The 18,753-nt window shown below is 37.7% G+C and overlaps 1 protein-coding gene and 1 long non-coding RNA gene across 3 annotated transcripts in view; one reads left to right on the forward strand and one right to left on the reverse strand.

Moving 5' to 3' along the window:
• lrmda (leucine rich melanocyte differentiation associated) overlaps positions 1-18,753 on the reverse strand; it is a 973,974-nt gene that overhangs the window by 147,848 nt on the left and 807,373 nt on the right. The gene's annotated exons all lie outside the window — the stretch shown is intronic.
• LOC134297685 (uncharacterized) lies at positions 1,643-3,667 on the forward strand. Its single transcript, XR_010004520.1, has 3 exons — positions 1,643-1,700; positions 3,296-3,387; positions 3,478-3,667. It is a non-coding gene; the product is annotated as an uncharacterized LOC134297685 (long non-coding RNA).

Consider the following 18,753-nt stretch of genomic DNA (forward strand, 5'->3'; position numbering starts at 1 on the left):
ATCTGCTCAGGAAATGTCACCATATTATCTAAACACACCACCCACAATGTTATAGGTACTTTCATTTGATCATCCTGTAATGTTACATATGCTATTGTCTGTCAATTATGCCCTTCAGAACTCTACATTGGACAAACAGGCCAATATCTGTGCCAAAGGATATTTGAATATAAATCAAACATCAAGAATGGGAATAGACAAAACCCAGTGACAGAACACATCAACCTTTGTATTCCATCTCTGACCTCAGAACAGCTGTCTTTGAACAAAAAAAACTACAAGGAAGTTTGGAAAGAGAAATAGCAGAATTGGAATATATCCACAAACTCTAAACCATTAAGAGTGAGTGGAACAAAGACAATAGTTTCCAGGCATACAGAGCCAGTCCAACAATGAGGCGAATTAAGTGGTCGCTTTGGGCGCAAAACATACAGGGGCACAGTCGAGACTGCTTTTTCTGTTGATTTGTTGTAAAACATGATGTTCTGGTGCTTAATTTGTAAAATCTTAATGTAATTTGTTGTTTAATAGGCTTTTCCTTAATCCCTCATTATTATCCAACATTTTCGCTTATCCAACGCTTTTATTTTTCAGTGACTGGTTTGGGGGGGGGGGGGGCGCCAAAATTCTGTTCGCCTACATTTGAAAAATACCTAGGGCCGGTTCTGCAGACATATGACACATATTGTAATACTAGTTATCCAGTCTCATGGAGGCTCTCTTATTTCATCTCCTTTCTGATTCCCAGCCAGTATCAAACTATGTTCCCTCCAGCATTCCTATGCTTATCTACACTTTCTGGTTTTAGGCAACATCTTTCCTCCTTCGTTTCCCAATGACCCTAGTTAGTTAAAAACTTCACTCCGTGGATCAGTAGACTTACCAGAAGTTTACGAAAGCTTTACTATCAACTTCTTTCTTTTAAATAGTCTCTAAGGTGCTGCTATATCACTTTGCATATAAGATTCAATTTTGTAATGGCTCCCCAAGTTTACAGTTGGAAGCATTGTGATGTTCTGGGAACATTGTGATATTCTGTGATGTCACCTGGAAAGATGGGGAGTGAAGTAGCTTGGCTTCAGCCAGGTGACATTGTGATGACTCTGTTTATAAACAGTTATAAAAACCTCCAGCTGTGGGATGTGGAAGATTATTTAACTTTTTAAAGCAGGCAATATGTGGTATTACACTTAAAATTATTTCAGATAACTAACAGATCAATGACCTTTCCACAGGGTAATCACCAGTTGAGAGCACTGCCTATAAGGATTAGTAGTCATACTCAGAAATAGCCTTGTGTATTTGTAATAAAACTAACATTTTTCCTTTAAACATATTTTCTGATTTTACTATTTGAACTATCTTGGATGCACATGTGAACTCCCATTATATGTGCACCATGGGTTAAACAACTGCATTTAATCGTGCTTCATATTTTAAGCAGAAGAAATTATGACCATGTGTGTGGATTCTTCACCAACAATCTGTCAAGACATTTAAATATAGATGATGGAAAACAAGTGAGAGCTCCCCCAAGCATGAACTTTATGTTTCTTTCATTCTCCATGTTTTGAATCAAGTTATTGCAAGTCATTTATATTAAGCTTATTACATTTGGAAATCAGCAAAACAGTTGAAATCAGATGTCCCCTTTCCTTTTTAGACCTCAGAATATCAACGAGCCTTCAGAAATCCATAAGGTAACTTTGAAAAACCCTGCATGGATTCACTATTTCACCCACCCAATGTCATGTGAACTCCCAACTACCATTGCTAACATGCCAGCTGAGGTCAGCACTTCATGCATTTGGGGGAAAATGGACCCTAGTCTGCACATATTTATTCTACAATTACTATGTTCTGTTTTTAAGATTCCACAGCACTATTGTTTCTTTAAAATAGAAGACCTATGAACAAAAGGAGCGCATGTAGAAACCAGGAAGTTTAAATCTGGCCAAAAGTTCTTTTTGTCTGTGTTTCTGAGAAATCTTTTGCTTGGGATGAGAGAAATGAGATTTGCAATATAATTTCTCCTAAATTTTCAGCAGACATTAGAGCAATGATGGCCAACCTATGACATGCATGTCAGCACTGACATGCCTAGCCATTTTTGCTGACACGCTGCCGCCTGCAGATTGATTGGATGACTATGTCTTTTGTGGCCAAATTTGGTGTGATTTGGTCCAGTGGTTTTGTTGTTTACATGGGAATTATGCCCATTACATTTACACACACACACACACACACACACACACACACACACACACACACACACATATATATATATATATATTCATTCTATTATTATTCTATTATTATTGTAGTATATTATCATATTATTACTATTATATTATTCATTATTCATGACAACATTGAAACTAGAATAGAGAGAAATTAGCATGGAAACTGCAAGAGGTACCATAGATTGTTGTACATGGAAATAAGGGTAGTAAATAGTTTTTGATTTATTAAATACAGTTATATATTACAATTATATATTTTTGTTATTTAAACTACACATATTGCAAAATTAGAGGGTTTTTTTTTCTCGAAGTGACACACCACCCAAGTCATGCTAGGTTCTTTGGTAAATTTTGACACACCAAGCGCAAAAGCTTGCCCATCATTGCATTAGAGTCATCTCAGCATTAATAGAGTTACAAAAAAGAATCCTAACCATTTGTATAAAAATTGGGCTCCTAAGATTAACAGTAAGTTTACAGTTGGGTACTGATCTGAACCGAAACGACTAAGGCTAACTCTCTAATTCCGATTTCAAGCTCAGAAAGCACATTTAAAATGTGAATTGGGAAATTTGCAGCTGGTAATCCTATAAGACAGACTTTAGCTCTGTTTGATTTGTATTCATATACACAACAAAATATTAACAATATGAGTGGTTACTATTAAATCATTTAGTAATGAGATTTAATTCCACCACTATCATCCCCCTAGGAAACACAAACTGGTGTTCAAAAGCTGCATATTAGATCTGGAGCTTTCAGAATTTATAATGCTGTATTTATGCAGCCCTGATAGATTTCAAATTTATGCACACTTTTATTTCAACTTCACTTCAAAAAAAAAAGTCTTATTCTGCACCAAACTCAAAGCAGGGAGTGCACACCTCCTTGTTTATCATTCCCAGCATCATTTGAATCTCAGTAGGAAATTCAAAGGACAATTTTCATAGTATTTGGCTCTTTTGTTTTCTCGGTTTATCACACTAATTACATAAAGTGAATACAAATTAGAAAATCTATTTAGCTTGAGAAGTAACTCTAACATTCTTAAGTTTCAGAATAGAGAGCTTAAACGACATGCACTGACGTTTTCCCCCTAGTGCTCACTAATGTGACGGAAAGTGTCTGTTTTCCCTAGTGGCATGTAAGTACTAAAATTGCACTGCTTTGCATTTTGCTCTCAGCAGGCAGCAAAGTGCAGAGTCAATGAGTTGTTTTCCATTGTTTCTTTCAGGTTTATCCTGCCACAAGATGGAGGTAGGGTGAATGACAGTCTCAAGCGATTCCTCGAACCAGGCAGATACTTAAGAACCACCCTTGAGTTTTCTTAAAAGACACTTTCCAAGACACCAATATCACCAGTTGTGCAAGAGCTATGTGGTTCATTAATTCGTCAATATAGGCCTATTTTCACACAAAATCAATGCAGCTCTCAAGATAACATTTCTTGGAGGAAGATGGGATCAAGTCTCCCTTCTGTGGTTTAAGGAAGCAAAATATCCTTTTGCTGAAAATAAGGGTATTTTTTGCTGGTTTCCTTCTTTGTCTCTTTCAGAACAGAGACAAGTGAGCCCTCCCACAGCAAGAAGTACAAAAGTGGCCGCAATCTATTCCGCTGGCTAGCACACTAAAACTCACAGGAGGGGGTCGAATATAACAAAGCTAAAAGAGGAGCTGTGAAGGGAACTTTGAAGAACAAACATATCATTAGATCATGAATACAGCCTCTCATATCACATAACATCTAGACATGTTCCCCCACCTTACTTTCCTTGGGCAAGTCGGGGATAGGTATGAGAAAATAATAGATGTCTTTTCCTCTTGAAAGACAAACAGGAATACAAACCAAAATGAATAACATTGTTCATTCATGCTACCTATTTTGACGTATTTGCTCTCAGGAATATGAAGCGGCCAGCATTGGAGGTTATTCTTTTTTGGCATTATTTAATAAATAATAGTAAATGGGACTTAAAAGAAAATATTAAAGTGTGGAGTACTGCTGTTCACATTTCAGCCATTCCTTTCCATTCCCCCTGTTTGGATGTCTGTTTGAACATTTTCTTCAACAATGAGCCAACATTCAGTTCCTATTTGGGCATATTTAGACCTCATTGGCTTGGTTTTGTGGACACTTTCCATTTAGAGTATTTTTAATTTTTTCTTCATCTGTGAACCTTGGGTTTTCTCAAGTCTTTGCTATCTGTCCATCATAGATTGACAGTGAGATTTTAGTAACATAAGGAAGAGCACTTGGAGAAAACATATGTGATGAAAAATATAATATAATACATATAGAGGGGGGGGGGGAGAGGGAGAGAGAGAGAGAGACTCAGCCTTCAACTTTTGTGAGGGTTAGAGGTACAGGATCTGTACGTTAATAATTTCCATCTTTTTTTCTGAACAAGTCACTATACTGTGCTCACTTCCTTAATTAAATAACTTCAAAACCAAAGTTCTGCTTTCCAGACATAGATTACTGGGAATTTCCATGCTTATTTTGTGTTCCAGTTTTATCCATTTTCATTTCTTTTCTTCCAAAGAATCTTTAATTTGACCGTGCAGTCATTTTTACAGTCTCACTGGAACAAATAAACAAACATCTGGAATCATGGGGTATATTTAATTTAAAAGGGTTCATTTGGCCAAAATGGTAAAATCATGAAAAATTGCCTGTCTACAAGCTTTGAAAGACCAGATGATGAAGCTATTTGGCTACAGACTTTTACAATCAATTGAAATTTATTGAAGTGCACACCTGCTACAGTCTCCCTACCCACACATTACACCCATCAGCATTAATGATTAATTTTTCATGTGTTCTAACAGCAGCTATTGTTTTAGAAAAAAGATGCATTTGCTCATTAATGTTTGAATTCCATGTAGAGGGTTGCTATGTTTAAAGAACACACCCTTATAATAGAGGTATTCTTGCAAAGAGAAAGTGGTCCGTTCTCAAGGTTCCCAAATCTGCATTATTGACCTACACCATGTTTCTTCAAGGAACATGTTTTGCAAAATTCATTTTGTAATCTAATACAAGTTAGCTACTAAAAACTACAGTAGATCAGAATATCACTGCCACCCTCTTCTAATAACCACTCAAACTTTCTTGAAGAAATATACCTGATTCTAGGATGAATTAAGCTGAATAGCAGCATCAGATGTTTTGCCATGTAACAATTAATCAACATGTCTGAGTTTTAGGAACCCATAAGCACTCAACCATTTAAGATGAACCAACAAAAGATACAGATATGACATTGATGGAGAATGTCCTCTCTCAATCTCTCTCTCTCTCTCTCTCTTCAGATCTGCTCAAAATGAATTGGACCAGGAAACTGATTTTCAACGTTTGGGCAGTTTGGGTGCTGATGTAATAGACATTTTTAAGATGTTCAGTTCTATGGAATTTAATTTGTCTGGCTTACCTTTATCGCAACTTCATTCACAACAGGAACTGAAATTTATTGAACCTCCTGGGTTGTCCTCCATTTCTCAACAGTTTTTTTCTGGTTAACATGTTCTCCAAGACAGTGTAAACCTTGTTCTTTTTCACTGGTCCATTTGGTTCAAAACAAACAAACCAATAAAAAAACAAGGATTTTCCTTATAGAACATAGTTGTGAGAACCAGGGACCAGATCATAAACACATTGTGGTCAGTCTGATTTTGATACTTGATGGCATTATGGGCTCAAATCAGAATGAGGGTCATTATTCATTCCTGTAAATCTTAAGGGACAAACTCTTTAATTATTACTAGACGTGAGCATGTTTCACTAGACCAAATGAAGAGAGTATATGTGTGTGTTAATTGCATCTCACAATTTCAACTCAAAACAAAGATTTACTTGTTGAATTTACAACCTAGAAGTCATCTTTCTAAACTTGCAACATACAATTACGAATAAGCAACTTGGAGGAGACACCAAATCTTCTCCTTTTGGATCATTTATTCCTATGGCTTTCATAGGCAGCAACATGTATTAATCTCTTTTCCAGTTGAGACACAAGCAAATTTATTGGAGAACAAATTGCTCATGCAAGCAGTGGGTTATTATTTTAAGTATTGAAAATAAGAAGTACAACATACGAACTTTCTCTTGGAATGCTATCATCACAACCATGAAAAACAGTTGCTCAAGGCTAGGTCCTTTGATGAACAACTGGGAAAGGCTAGAGAGCGCATGAGCTCCCAAGGATCAGCTCCTACAATCAATAAATCAAGCAAGCAAGCAATAAACAAACATGGTTTCAAAATGCCTCTCAATATTATATTGGCATTTCTATTATATTTTGGGTCTCATAAACATCCTAACAGGAACCTAAATTGATGAGGGGAGATATAAAATGTGGTGGGTATGTACTTCATGCCTTCTAGTGGGTATTTGGGGGGCATTTCAGAGTAAAAAACGTTTTTGGAAAATTTTGCAAAATTATTTTTGATTCCTAGACAGCCCAAGAGGACTCAAAGAACTAGTAAGGATGCCCTTCATGCCTTCTGGGGTGAATGTTGGAGTATTCTGGAGCCTCCCAAAATGGAAAAAAAATTGAACCATTGTGGCCACAAACATGGATGGGGGAGGGTGACATGTGATCTGTGGTGACAATTTGCCCATTCCTTATCTAGAGGGATTGATTGCACTGAAAAGCATTTGGTCATGTGAGCCCTCCTCTGTAACCTGTAGTTGTATAGCCTGGCTGTTTGGCTTGGTACATTGATATGGCCTAAGGGCTAATCAATAAAATGTTCTTCTTCTGTAGTTGTATAGCCAGAAGAAGTTTACCACTACAAGGTAAACTCGATGGATTGTCACCTTGACGTAGTGAGGGGGCTTGCGTGTTCCAATGAACCTGCGGGCACAACCATGGGAGTCACACACTCCCAGGAGTGGCCACAGGGGAGGATCCAGACCAAGAACAATCCGAACACCCAAAGACCTCAACTGCGGAGCAGGCGGAGGATAACATGGTACATGTTACAACGGCTGTGAAGGCAGAAGAAGGCTGCAACAGACTGAGAAGCCACTCTCGTTGTGTTAATCACACCACTGCTGGGACCTCAATCTGTGAAGACTGTGTGTTGACCGGCTGTGCACTGACCTCTACACATTAAAAAAAAATTAAGTACAGGTGTCTTCCAAGAAATGGATGACCATCATCCTCGAACTACGAGGGGTCGCCCAAGTAAGTATGCATTATAATGTGCCTTAGCAGATCTCAAACAGTAACCTGCCTCAAATAAGAATTTCAGGGAACAATTGTATTGATGGGCAATATATCTTTCATGAACAGTTGTCTACCATTGCCATCTTGTCATAAATGTTTCCAATGTTCATATGATTCCAGATATTACAATTTAAATGCTACTAAAGTGCATTTTAAAGTCTCGATGTTTCTTTCTACTTTACAAAATTGTTCTTGCACCCTAATCATCTGTGAGAATTACAGTCTTTTGTGACAGTATTCATGATTCTATACACTTAATCACAAATCTCAAGAAAGTCCATTAGTGAGCTTGGCAAGAAATCATGAATCATGTCTTTCTGGTTGCAAAGCCTCAGACTTATGGCTAAAATTCAGGATGGTAGATGACTTCACCAATTGAAAGCATTTCCCCATTTCAAATCTATTAACTGATTTTCTTTCTCGAGTGCCTCAAGAAACATTTCATCCAAGTTCTCAGCAAAGCCTCTGAGAGCATTTATGTACATTTTCAAGCTCGTTCACCCATCCTTCATTCCACATGACTGCCTGCTCCTATCATTATTATACACGAGACAGTGGTACATTTTTATGCCAAAGTTTTAACAGCCTACAGTATCTTGACAGAAATCCAACATTCCTTGGAAGCACAAACAAGAAATTGTTGAGCTTACAAAGTGACAGCAACATGAATCCAGTGACCCAAATAAATGTATGTTTTGAACCATATTAAGTCAAGGGTCAGAATCAAAAACCAACTGCAATGTATTAAACATTCAGAAACATCTGTGTGGTTTCTAGAAAAAGGCAGGGAAAGATACAAGACTCTCGCTACTGTTGTACAAGCTGTGTTCAAGCAAATGCTCCACTGTAACCAAGGGAGTAGAAATATACCACATGTATAGCAGAAGATGTTCACTAGGTGAAAATGAAGTGATGAGGCTGAAGTGAACTGGCCAAATTTCCTGCTAAGTACTTTAGTAATTTTAATAAATTTTATTTCTTTTCTTCCCTGCAGGTAATTTTTTTATTTTCAGACTGTAATGCATGTGTTCTGTTTTGAATGACAAAATAGGCAAGGTAAGGTTTAATACTTAGAGAATTCACAGAGGTTCAAGTAACCATTGGTGATTGATACTAGTGACCTCATCATATGTGCCACCAGAATCATCACGCATCATGGTGAATGCGGCAGTGCCTGTTGGGTGGCAGTGGGGACCCATTGCCCTGTGCCCCATATTGTCTGGCTTCCCACCCACCTCATCCCATAGAGGGAAGCATCCGCTGCCCAGCTTTCTCCTATTGATCCCAATGTAACACAGGAAGCCTCCCATGTTGCAGCGGTGGTGGCATATGCTGGTTCCTCTTTAGTCTTGCCAGAAGTAGTTGTATGTTGTGGGATAGGAACCAATTGGCTCTATAGCAAAATGAATGAGGAACCGGCATTGCCGTTGAAATGTATCCCGTCTGATGAGGTCATAGCTGTCATAGGATTTTTATCTATATTTGTCGTATTAATTTTGATCTTTGCTTCTGTTTGCTGTCAAACAGCTTTGATCAATGATGACCCTGTGAATGTGAGGCATTCAAGAGTCTCTGATGAACAGCCCCACTCAGGTCTTGCAAACTCAGGGCTGTGGCTTCCCTGATTGAGTCAATCCAGCTGTAATGTGTTCTTACTCTTTTCTTATTGCCTTCAGCTTTAGTGAGCATCATTGTCTTTACTAATGAGTCATGTTGCCTCACAGAATTTCCAAAACACAACAGCCTCAGTTTAGTTATTTTAGCTTCTATAAATCTTTGCCAAAAATGCTTAAATGTATTTAAAACATTTATATTCCACCCTTCTCACCCCGAAGGAAACTCAGGGCGGAGCATAACATATATACAGCAAGCATTCCATGATGGGACATAAAATAATTATACACAATAATTAAAACATTAAAAACATTAAACATTAAAACATTAAGCATTAAAATCAGTTATATCTGATTTTAAAATCAGCTATTTAAACCAACTCAGGACACCATGCTGGCTCCAGTAAACGGAATAGGTTTCCTCTTGTTGCCTTATTGCACTGCCCCAAAAGCTTGGTCAATTGTTTTATTTTCTCTCTTTTTAAGGTGAAAATAATGTGCTGACTGTAAGAATGCTCAACCATATATGCTAACACATACAATCTGACGTGGTACAACCTCAACATGTTTTATTCAATGAGAACAAGACCGTTCTGAATGGATCCATTAAGCCATATCCATCTCTTTTAAGATATAGAGTACCAAAGACCATCTTGCCCTCTCTCTCCTAGAAATTGCATATGAGGCAAGTTTGACACAGCTAAAACAATGAAGAAAAGGTGCAACTGATGTTCTTTCTAGCATTAATTGCTCTGTTGGACAGACCAAGCTTTTGTACAAAAATGATAGCAGGACAGCAGAGAGACATATTTTAAAAGAGAAAATGATTGCAGCAATATATAAATTAAAATTAGCTATGACCAGGTTTGGGGCATATGTTGCAATACTATGGGAACAAAGAAACAGTATGAGATACTGGATGGAGAATGTTATTTCTAGAGAATCTAAAATTTTATTCCTTTTTATTTTTTAAAAATCCCAAATAGCCGTATGCCTGTGGAAATTATTCTTAACAAAGTATAGACAAATGCTGTCAAAATCTCAAGTAAGAAAAATTGCTGGCTTAGGGTAAATAAATACACAAAAAGATATAGAGAGGGAGGGAAAGAGAGAGAGAGAGAGAGAGAGAGAGAGAGAGCATGTTTGAGAAAGTTATGATGAATGATGAATGCTCTTTTAGTTGTGGAAATGGAAATGGTGCATTTCTATTTCTTCACTGGCCTGGAAACATATGCCTCAAAAAGTAATGAATGCATATTTGATTCACTTCCATCACATGCTTCCAAATGTGCAAGAGCTCTTTTCCAGTGTTCATGGTCCTGTGTGATTCTTATGTTGCAGGTTTCTAAAATATGGCAGGAAGGAATCCAAACTTTGACCCCCAATATGTTGAAAGGCATGGGGTCAAGACATCAGAGGCAGCAGAGGTGGTGTGTGTATTGGACATCTGAAAAGGGTACATGTGTCTTTATAATATTTTGGGAAGGAACTTCAGAGTTCTACTTAACTTCTACTAATGCCATGTTTAGTTAAAGTGTGAAATCGTTATGCAAAATTTAGATACACAAAATATGCAACAACAACAAAACCTGTCAATTCACAGAATTTTGTTTTTCTTAGTTTAGTTTGGATAAACTTGTTCTCACACAAGTCGGAAAACACCTTTTTGCTCACAGACTAGCAAACTTCATCAGGCGCACTTTAAACTAGGTCAGCCGGGGGAGGGGGACAGTAGCCTTGCGAACAGTATTTTACCCACGACCATAGGGAATCGCCATAAGGCTAAATGGAGGGTTGCACGAACACAAGGACCAATTACCAAGAACACAATAATCCCAAAGAAACAGCTCAGGGGAAGGTCCCAGGGGCTTACATGTCTTTACACTAATGCACAGAACATGGGGAATAAACAAGACGAACTCCAACTTTTAGCACAACACAACACTGTCATAGGCATCACTGAAACGTGGTGGGATGATTCCCATCCCTGGAATGTAGCCATTGAAGGCTATAACCTCTTTTACAGAAACAGAACAAAGGGGAGAGGAGGGGGAGTAGCCCTATATGTCAAAAACATTTATGTTGCAGAAGAAATGCAAGACAGCAATCCGGGAAACCAACTTGAAAGCATCTGGATAAGAATCAAGGTAACCAGGACTCAAAAAGATCTTGTCGTGGGTGTCTACTACAGACCTCCGAACCAATGAAGCCTTCTGTCAACAGCTGACCAAACAGGCACAAAGAAGAGATATAGTAGTCATGGGCGATTTCAACTATCCTGATATCTGCTGGAAAACAAACTCGGCCAAGAGTACAAAGTCCAATAAATTCCTCACTTGCCTTGCAGACAATTTTATGGTCCAGAAGGTAGAAGAGGCAACAAGGGGATTGGCTACTCTTGACCTCATCCTAACAAACACGGAGGACCAGATCAATACAGTTGAAATAGTCGGATTGTTAGGGGCAAGCGACCATGTGCTCCTGCAGTTTGCGATGCAAAGCAAGGCCAAAACAAAACAAAAAGTCAAACCCACATTCTGAACTTTAGGAGAGCTGACTTCCAAAAAATGAAGAAAATACTGAGCGGCATTCCATGGATGCCAATACTAAAAGACAAGGGAGTCAAGGATGGATGGGACTTTTTCAAAAGTGAAATACTCAAGGCGCAAATACAAACATTGCCAACAAAGAATAAAAACAAGCCCTACGTGGAGCAGCTTAAAGAACTGGGTATGTTTAGCCTGCAGAAGAGAAGGCTGAGAGGAGACATGATAGCCATGCACAAATATGTGAGGGGAAGTCATAGGGAGGAGGGAGCAAGATTGTTTTCTGCTGTCCTGCAGACTAGGACACAGAACAATGGCTTCAAACTACAGGAAAGCAGATTCCACCTGAACATCTGGAAGAACTTCCTCACTGTGAGAGCTGTTCGGCACTGGAACTCTCTCCCCCAGACTGTGGTGGAGGCTCCTTCTTTGGAGGCTTTTAAGCAGAGGCTGGATGGCTACATGTCGGGGGTGCTTTGAATGAGATTTTCCTGCTTCTTGGCAGGGGGTTGGACTGGATGGACCATGAGGTCTCTTCCAACTCTACGATTCTGATTCTATGATTCTTTTTTTTTTATTTTACTCAGCTAGGAACACATACTGACTTGCAGCAGTACAATATGATCCCATATCCATAGGGGATATGTTCCATGATACACACCCTCTCATAGATACTTAAAATCATGGATAATAGCAAACCCTATATTTTGATTATACTTGGCCCAAATCACAATTGAGAATCACACGTACTTCCAGGGGTTATATATTTTGATGCATGGATAAGTGAAATCATGGATTGGGGGCGGGGGCAGAGAGTGCATCTAATTTGATATAATAATGGAATAAAAGGGCCTGGGCAAATGTTTGATAAAAAAACATTGCATTTTAAACAATATTGATTGGCAACTATATTAGAACTACTACCATATTTATAGCTTGATGCCAGTTTGCTACCATTTTGGACACTTTAGTGTCTTCTAGCTCATTGCCCTTACAATGGGGAAAGAGACCTGTAAAGTATTGCATATAAACTACAGGCACCAGAAAAACAAGGATCTTTTACATCCATTGCAATTTCTGCCTGAATGTGAACTGCAATATCTTTTCACCACTTATATTCCCCCCTTATTCATCTCATTGCACCATATTAAATGAGTTAAAGTGAGTACTTCCTATTTATAGACTCTGATTAAATGTATTTTATGATTCCTCAGGTTAACTAAATGATAAAAAACTACCCACAGAGTTTTATTTTTTGGATGGCACACATTAAAATGCTTCACAGAGATATACAGAAAAATCAATTGCTAAGCATAAAGTGCAGCTCACATTAAGGAAACTACAAACTCTGACTAATTATGATAAGTTGCTATGTAAATTACTCTGTGACATTCCCAGCAATCAATTTCAGGCTTAAATAGATGAAGCCTCTGGCTGTAAACTGGGAGAGGAGCCTAACAACTGTATCAACAAGCCACCACAGTAAAGATTGCCAGGGATAACATGAACAGAATAATTATTTTTTCTGGAAGCAAAGAAGCTCTCTTTTTTCTTTTTAAAAAATTAGTCATGTTTTGTGGGACAAGAGAGGAACACTACAGCTGAATCCCCTGTTTTGCGTTCAATTTCTTCCCTTCCCACGTCGCATCTGGAAACAAATGTTTTGTGAGGATCAATTATGGGATTGTGGAGTAGATGTGACAAAAATATCCCAGACCCTGCAACAATTTCAGAACCAAAGCAAACTGATCTACACTTTGTCGCAAAATTACAAGCAGCCACATTGGGGTGGGACAATGTCAGCTAGTCTGAAAAGAAGCAAATAGTAGACAACTTGTTCCCACTACAGGCATCCAAACCCTCAGTTTTATTTGCCCTCTGCTGCCAGAGATATTTCTTGGCAATTGAAGGGCAGTGCACAGGTGCAATACTTGGGGCCCTTCCAGACAGGCCCTATATCCAAGGATCCGATCCCAGGTTTTCTGTTTATCTCAGATTATCTGGCAGTGGGGACTCATATAATTCAGTTTAAAGCAGAAAACATGGGATTGGATTCTGGGATAAAGGACTTGTCTGGAAGAGCCCTTAGACATTACTAGTTTAGAGTGCAATGGGGGGCTATTTTACCCGCTTTCCCCCAGAGTTTGGCGTTCTTTGCATATGAAACCCTTCTCTTTTGCTAGTGTATCCACACACCCCACTCACAAACTGTGAAATCTGTATGCAGTCCCCAGGGCTTATATTAGTATTTATAGTGATTCTGCTTCTCAAATTGCTTATAGTTGGCTGCTCATGACAACAAAACCTTTTCTCTTGTATAGCCCCATTGAAATATCGATATTTTAAGTTAGTGGCATCCATCATATTAGGTGAAGGTTTCCCCTGACGTTAAATCCAGTCATGTCTGACTCTGGGGGTTGGTGCTCATCTCCATTTCTAAGCCGAAGAGCCAGCGTTGTCCATAGACATCTCCAAGGTCATGTGGCCGGCATGACTGCATGGAGCGCCGTTACCTTCCCGCCGGAGCGGTACCTATTGATCTACTCACATTGGCATGTTTTCGAACTGCTAGGCAGGAGCTGGAGCTAACAGCGGCCGCTCACACCACTCCCGGGGTTTGAACCTGGGACCTTTCGGTCTGCCAGCTCAGTACTTTAATGCTCTTTGCCACTGGAGTAATCCATTATATTACTATATATGAATTTATTATTTACACATATTCAGTTTTAAAATACCCTTAATAAAAGGAATGTTGGAGTTCTTCCATTTCAGAGAGTTTCTGTTGTGTTCTTTCAACTTCATCTTTCTGAATAATTCGCTTTTATCTGCAAATATATTCCCTTCTTTCTTCCAGTATGAATGATGCGTTGCCAAAGGTTTTCATGACTGGAATCACTGAGTTGTTGTGAGTTTTCTGGACTGTATAGCCATGTTCCAGAAGCATTCTCTCCTAAGAGAGAAGGCTTCTGGAACATGGCCATACAGTCCAGAAAACTCACAACAACTCAATATGAATGATGTCTGCCTAGCCTATCCTATTTTTCCTGTTCCTTAACCTGATACTGGTCTATAAGAGAACCACTTCTCTTATCCTATAATAGTTATGTGAGGAATGCAGAGCAAAGCGAATTGAGGTTTGAAAAATACATACCGTATATACTCGAGTATAAGCCGACCCGAATATAAGCCAAGGCATCTAATTTTACCACAAAAAACCTGGGAAAACATTGACTCCAGTATAAGCCGAGGCTGGTAAATTTCAGAAATAAAAATAGATACCAATAAAATTACATTAGTTGAGGCATCAGTAGGTTAAATGTTTATGAATATTTACATAAAGCTCAAATTTAAGATAAGACTGTCCAACTCTGATCAAATCATTATTCTCATCTTCTTCAATGTAAATGTGCTTATGTATCCTTTTAATAATAATAGAGTAAAATAATACATGTCATAATAATAATAATAAATACTGGAAAATAATACAAGTAATAATAAATAGAGTAAAATAATAAATGCAATAATAATAATAAGATCAGAGTGAAATAATAAATGTATTATTAATAATAATAAAATAGAGTAAAATAAATGTAATAGTAGCAAAATAATAGAGAAAAATAATAAATGTAATAATACCAATAATAATAGGGAAAAATAATGAATGTACCATATATTCTCGAGTATAAGCTGACCCAAATATAAGCCAACCAGGACCCACACCCGAGTATAAGCCGAGGGGGGCTTTTTCAGTCTTAAAAAAAGGGCTGAAAAACTAGGCTTATACTCGAGTATATACAGTACTATCAAATGAAGTCGAAAAGAAGCAATAATTCTAAAAGAATGGTTAATCAAGATGGATTCTAAAGCTATAAAGCTAAGTTTGGCAAATATTTCTGAAAAATTGACATTTTTTCAGTTAGTGTAAAATAGAAACAAGGAATTCATGTTTAAAAAAGAAATGAAATATTTGAAATTAATATATATTTGGCTAACACTGCATATAATTACAAGTTGTTGGGCTGAATTGAGAAACACAGATTATAGTACTGCATTGTGTATCTTTTCTGCAGGATTTCTTTGGTATATAAAAGTATGCATTGTAGTTGAAGATGAGGTACAGAAGGCTAATGTACATGGCACCTTTACAAGTTTTAACAAGGTTGCTGGTTACTTGAGCAATTAACCTTCCACCTATGCATTTAAAGAAAATATTGTATTTCAGTATTTCTTTTTTATATAAATGTAACAGAACTGCTGATAAATATCAGAAATTATATATTGATTTTTTTTTACATTTTTCAGATATGACAAATCATTTCCACTCTTCATGGGCACCAGATATATATGAAACCTTGCAATAATCAGAAATTTTGAAAAATACCAGGTTAGATTTTAAAACAATCTTTCTTATGTTATCAAATAATGAAAAATGATCACAAGATAGGACATAGCTACATGGCAGAGAATTAGTCATAAGACTCCTGCAATCTCTGTGTAATGGGGGAAAAAGCAACTGGCACCTTGAAACAGTCAGAGACAGAAGGTCTTTCAGGTGTTAACATCAATTCATTGAAAACATTCAGAACCATATAACTAGACATACCTCTAAAATTAGTCATACTTCTACAACAACAACAACAACAACAACAACAATTTATTGATTAGCCAGTTGGCCTTATCAAAGACAGACAATACAAAAACAACATACAACATACATCTGGTTCACTTAAAATAAAATACAGATATACAGGTGTCTGCCTGCTTGGTGCCAATGTAGTTTAGCTAAAGATCTATGCATCAACTATCCTCATCTCCCCTGCACTGCACTGCACTCCAATCTGATCTATGTACTCTGATCTCCTTTTAGCAGCTTTAAACAAATACAGGGCCACTTTTGTTGTCAGAGTGGGGTTATAACGAGCCAACAAAAATGAAGTTTTGGCCTCAATAACCCAGCTTGTTTTATTACTAATAAAAGGCCATAAGTATTGTTTCCTTTCTTTTTTATATAGGTTACAGTTGTGCAAAATGTGGTTCAAATTTTCAACTTCAGGGCTGCCACAAATACATAATCTTTCTTCATACGGGATATGATTTAATCTGCCGTGTCTCTCCATGGACTCCATTTGTTCGAATCTTGCCCTAGTGAAAGTGATTCTTAGGTGTCTTGGCATATCTGCTTTTAGGTACAGTGCCCTCTGGAAATTACGTTTAAAGCGTCCTAACCACTTCAGAGATCCTGTATTAGACAGGGTGGCTATGTCTTTTTGGGCTTCAATATCTAGAATTCTTTGGATTACTGTCCTTTTTTCGGCATCCCTATTCTGGGCTGATGAAGTAAATTGTAATCCACAGGAGCAAAGAAACCTTGATAATTGTTCTGCCCAGGAGTCTTGGTTAGTCATACTTCTAGCTACAAGCCCAATACTCAATGTTCAGTTGTAAATGTAAAAGAGAAGGTATAACAAATTATTCAAAGGGGGGAAAGGTGGTTGATTCTTTCTTAGGGTACGGTATTGTAAAGAAGTGTGTGTTTTTATTTTGATTTATGGATGACATGTTTATTTGATTTTGTTTAAACAGTCAGGTTTGGCTAATTTTAGAATGGTATGTATTGGAGTTGATAGTACGGGAAGGTGGCCAGCTCAGCATTCTGAGACAGGTTGCCTTGGCAACGGGGGCGGAGCCAACTGCTGTTTGGAAGAGAAAAGGAGGGAACGTTTTAAACCCACTTTGGTCTGTAATGGTGAAATTACAGTGAAGACTGATTCTCAAGTGGAGGATCAGAGTGGCTCAAATGAGGGAATTTGAGTCAATTCTAAAATAAGGTGACTTATTTTAGGCAGTCTGTGATTTCTAGTCACAGGGGACAGACTGGTTCCAAGTTTGAGGAAACCAGGGAAGTTTAAATCTTAGACTGTGATTCTTAGTCACAGGAGAAAGACTGGTTTCAGATTAGGAAATCAGGGAGGCAGACCTCTAATAAGCTGTGGAGTAAGGGGAATTAATCCCAGTGGATCCAAGAGATCAGTTTCTAGTTTAGTTTTGAGAGAAGGAAGTATTTTGAAAGTTGGAACACCTCACATCTATTTGTAACCGTTATTTAAGTGCCTCAAAGAAGTTATAGAAACCATAAACTTTGTACATGAAATAAACTTGTTTTTGTTCTTTAAAACCATCTAAGTCTCTGTCAGACTCATATTCTCAACTAAGCAACATCACTATCAAAAGTGAAATAAAGAAAGAAAGCTTAAAAAGAATAAGTATCCTCTGCCTGACATCTCCACAATTGGTGGCCAGAGCTGAATAAAGCATATTTATATTGGTGGCAGCGAAAATAGTTAAATATATAATAATATAATTAAAACCATCATCCAGCAATCTGTACAGGTATTGTGCGGAAAATCCAAAGCAACTTGGGCACACATAACTAATTATGCATTTTTTTCTGGATCTAACTCAGAAACTTAAAAGAAGTAAGAAATAGCCTATTTTTGTATCCTTTCTTTGTTCTAAATGGGGGGAGAGGGGAAATTGTGAAAATGTGGTGAAACACAGATGAGGAAGGTTCTGTTTCTTTACTCTTTTAAAGCCCCAAGCAGAGTTAATTTACAGCTGCATTAAGTTGCTCACAAGAGATTCAGTCTCTTGTAAACAGGTCCCTCTGGAGATGAACAAAGGCCGTGGTCATTCTCTTTCCTAGCTTCAGGTTGAATGGAATTCCCTTCAAGCTGCCAATATTTACATATGCAATAGCTGTTTCAATCTTTTATGTGAGATTGAGACCATTCAGGGAATAGAAAAACCTTAGGAGTGGGATTCCAAAATGGCATGTTTATGTGTTTCATTCTTTTCTTGGTACACTCTTGACTCCAATTAAGAATGTGTGAGGGTTTTTGAGCCCAAAGAACTTCCTTGTATTCTAAAGAAAAAGCTAATGATGGCTGACATGCAGACTTCCAGCAGGATATTCCAAACTCAATTCACAACACCTGGATTTCTGGAAAATATCTCTTAATTATTATTTCCTTGAGGATATGCATGTTAACATCACAAATGAACAAGCAGTATTTTACTTAGAGCAAATTTTAACCCCTCTCCTTTTGTATAATCTACACTT

This window comes from Anolis carolinensis, chromosome 3 (genome assembly GCF_035594765.1).
Source record: "Anolis carolinensis isolate JA03-04 chromosome 3, rAnoCar3.1.pri, whole genome shotgun sequence".
Lineage (NCBI taxonomy): Eukaryota > Metazoa > Chordata > Lepidosauria > Squamata > Dactyloidae > Anolis > Anolis carolinensis.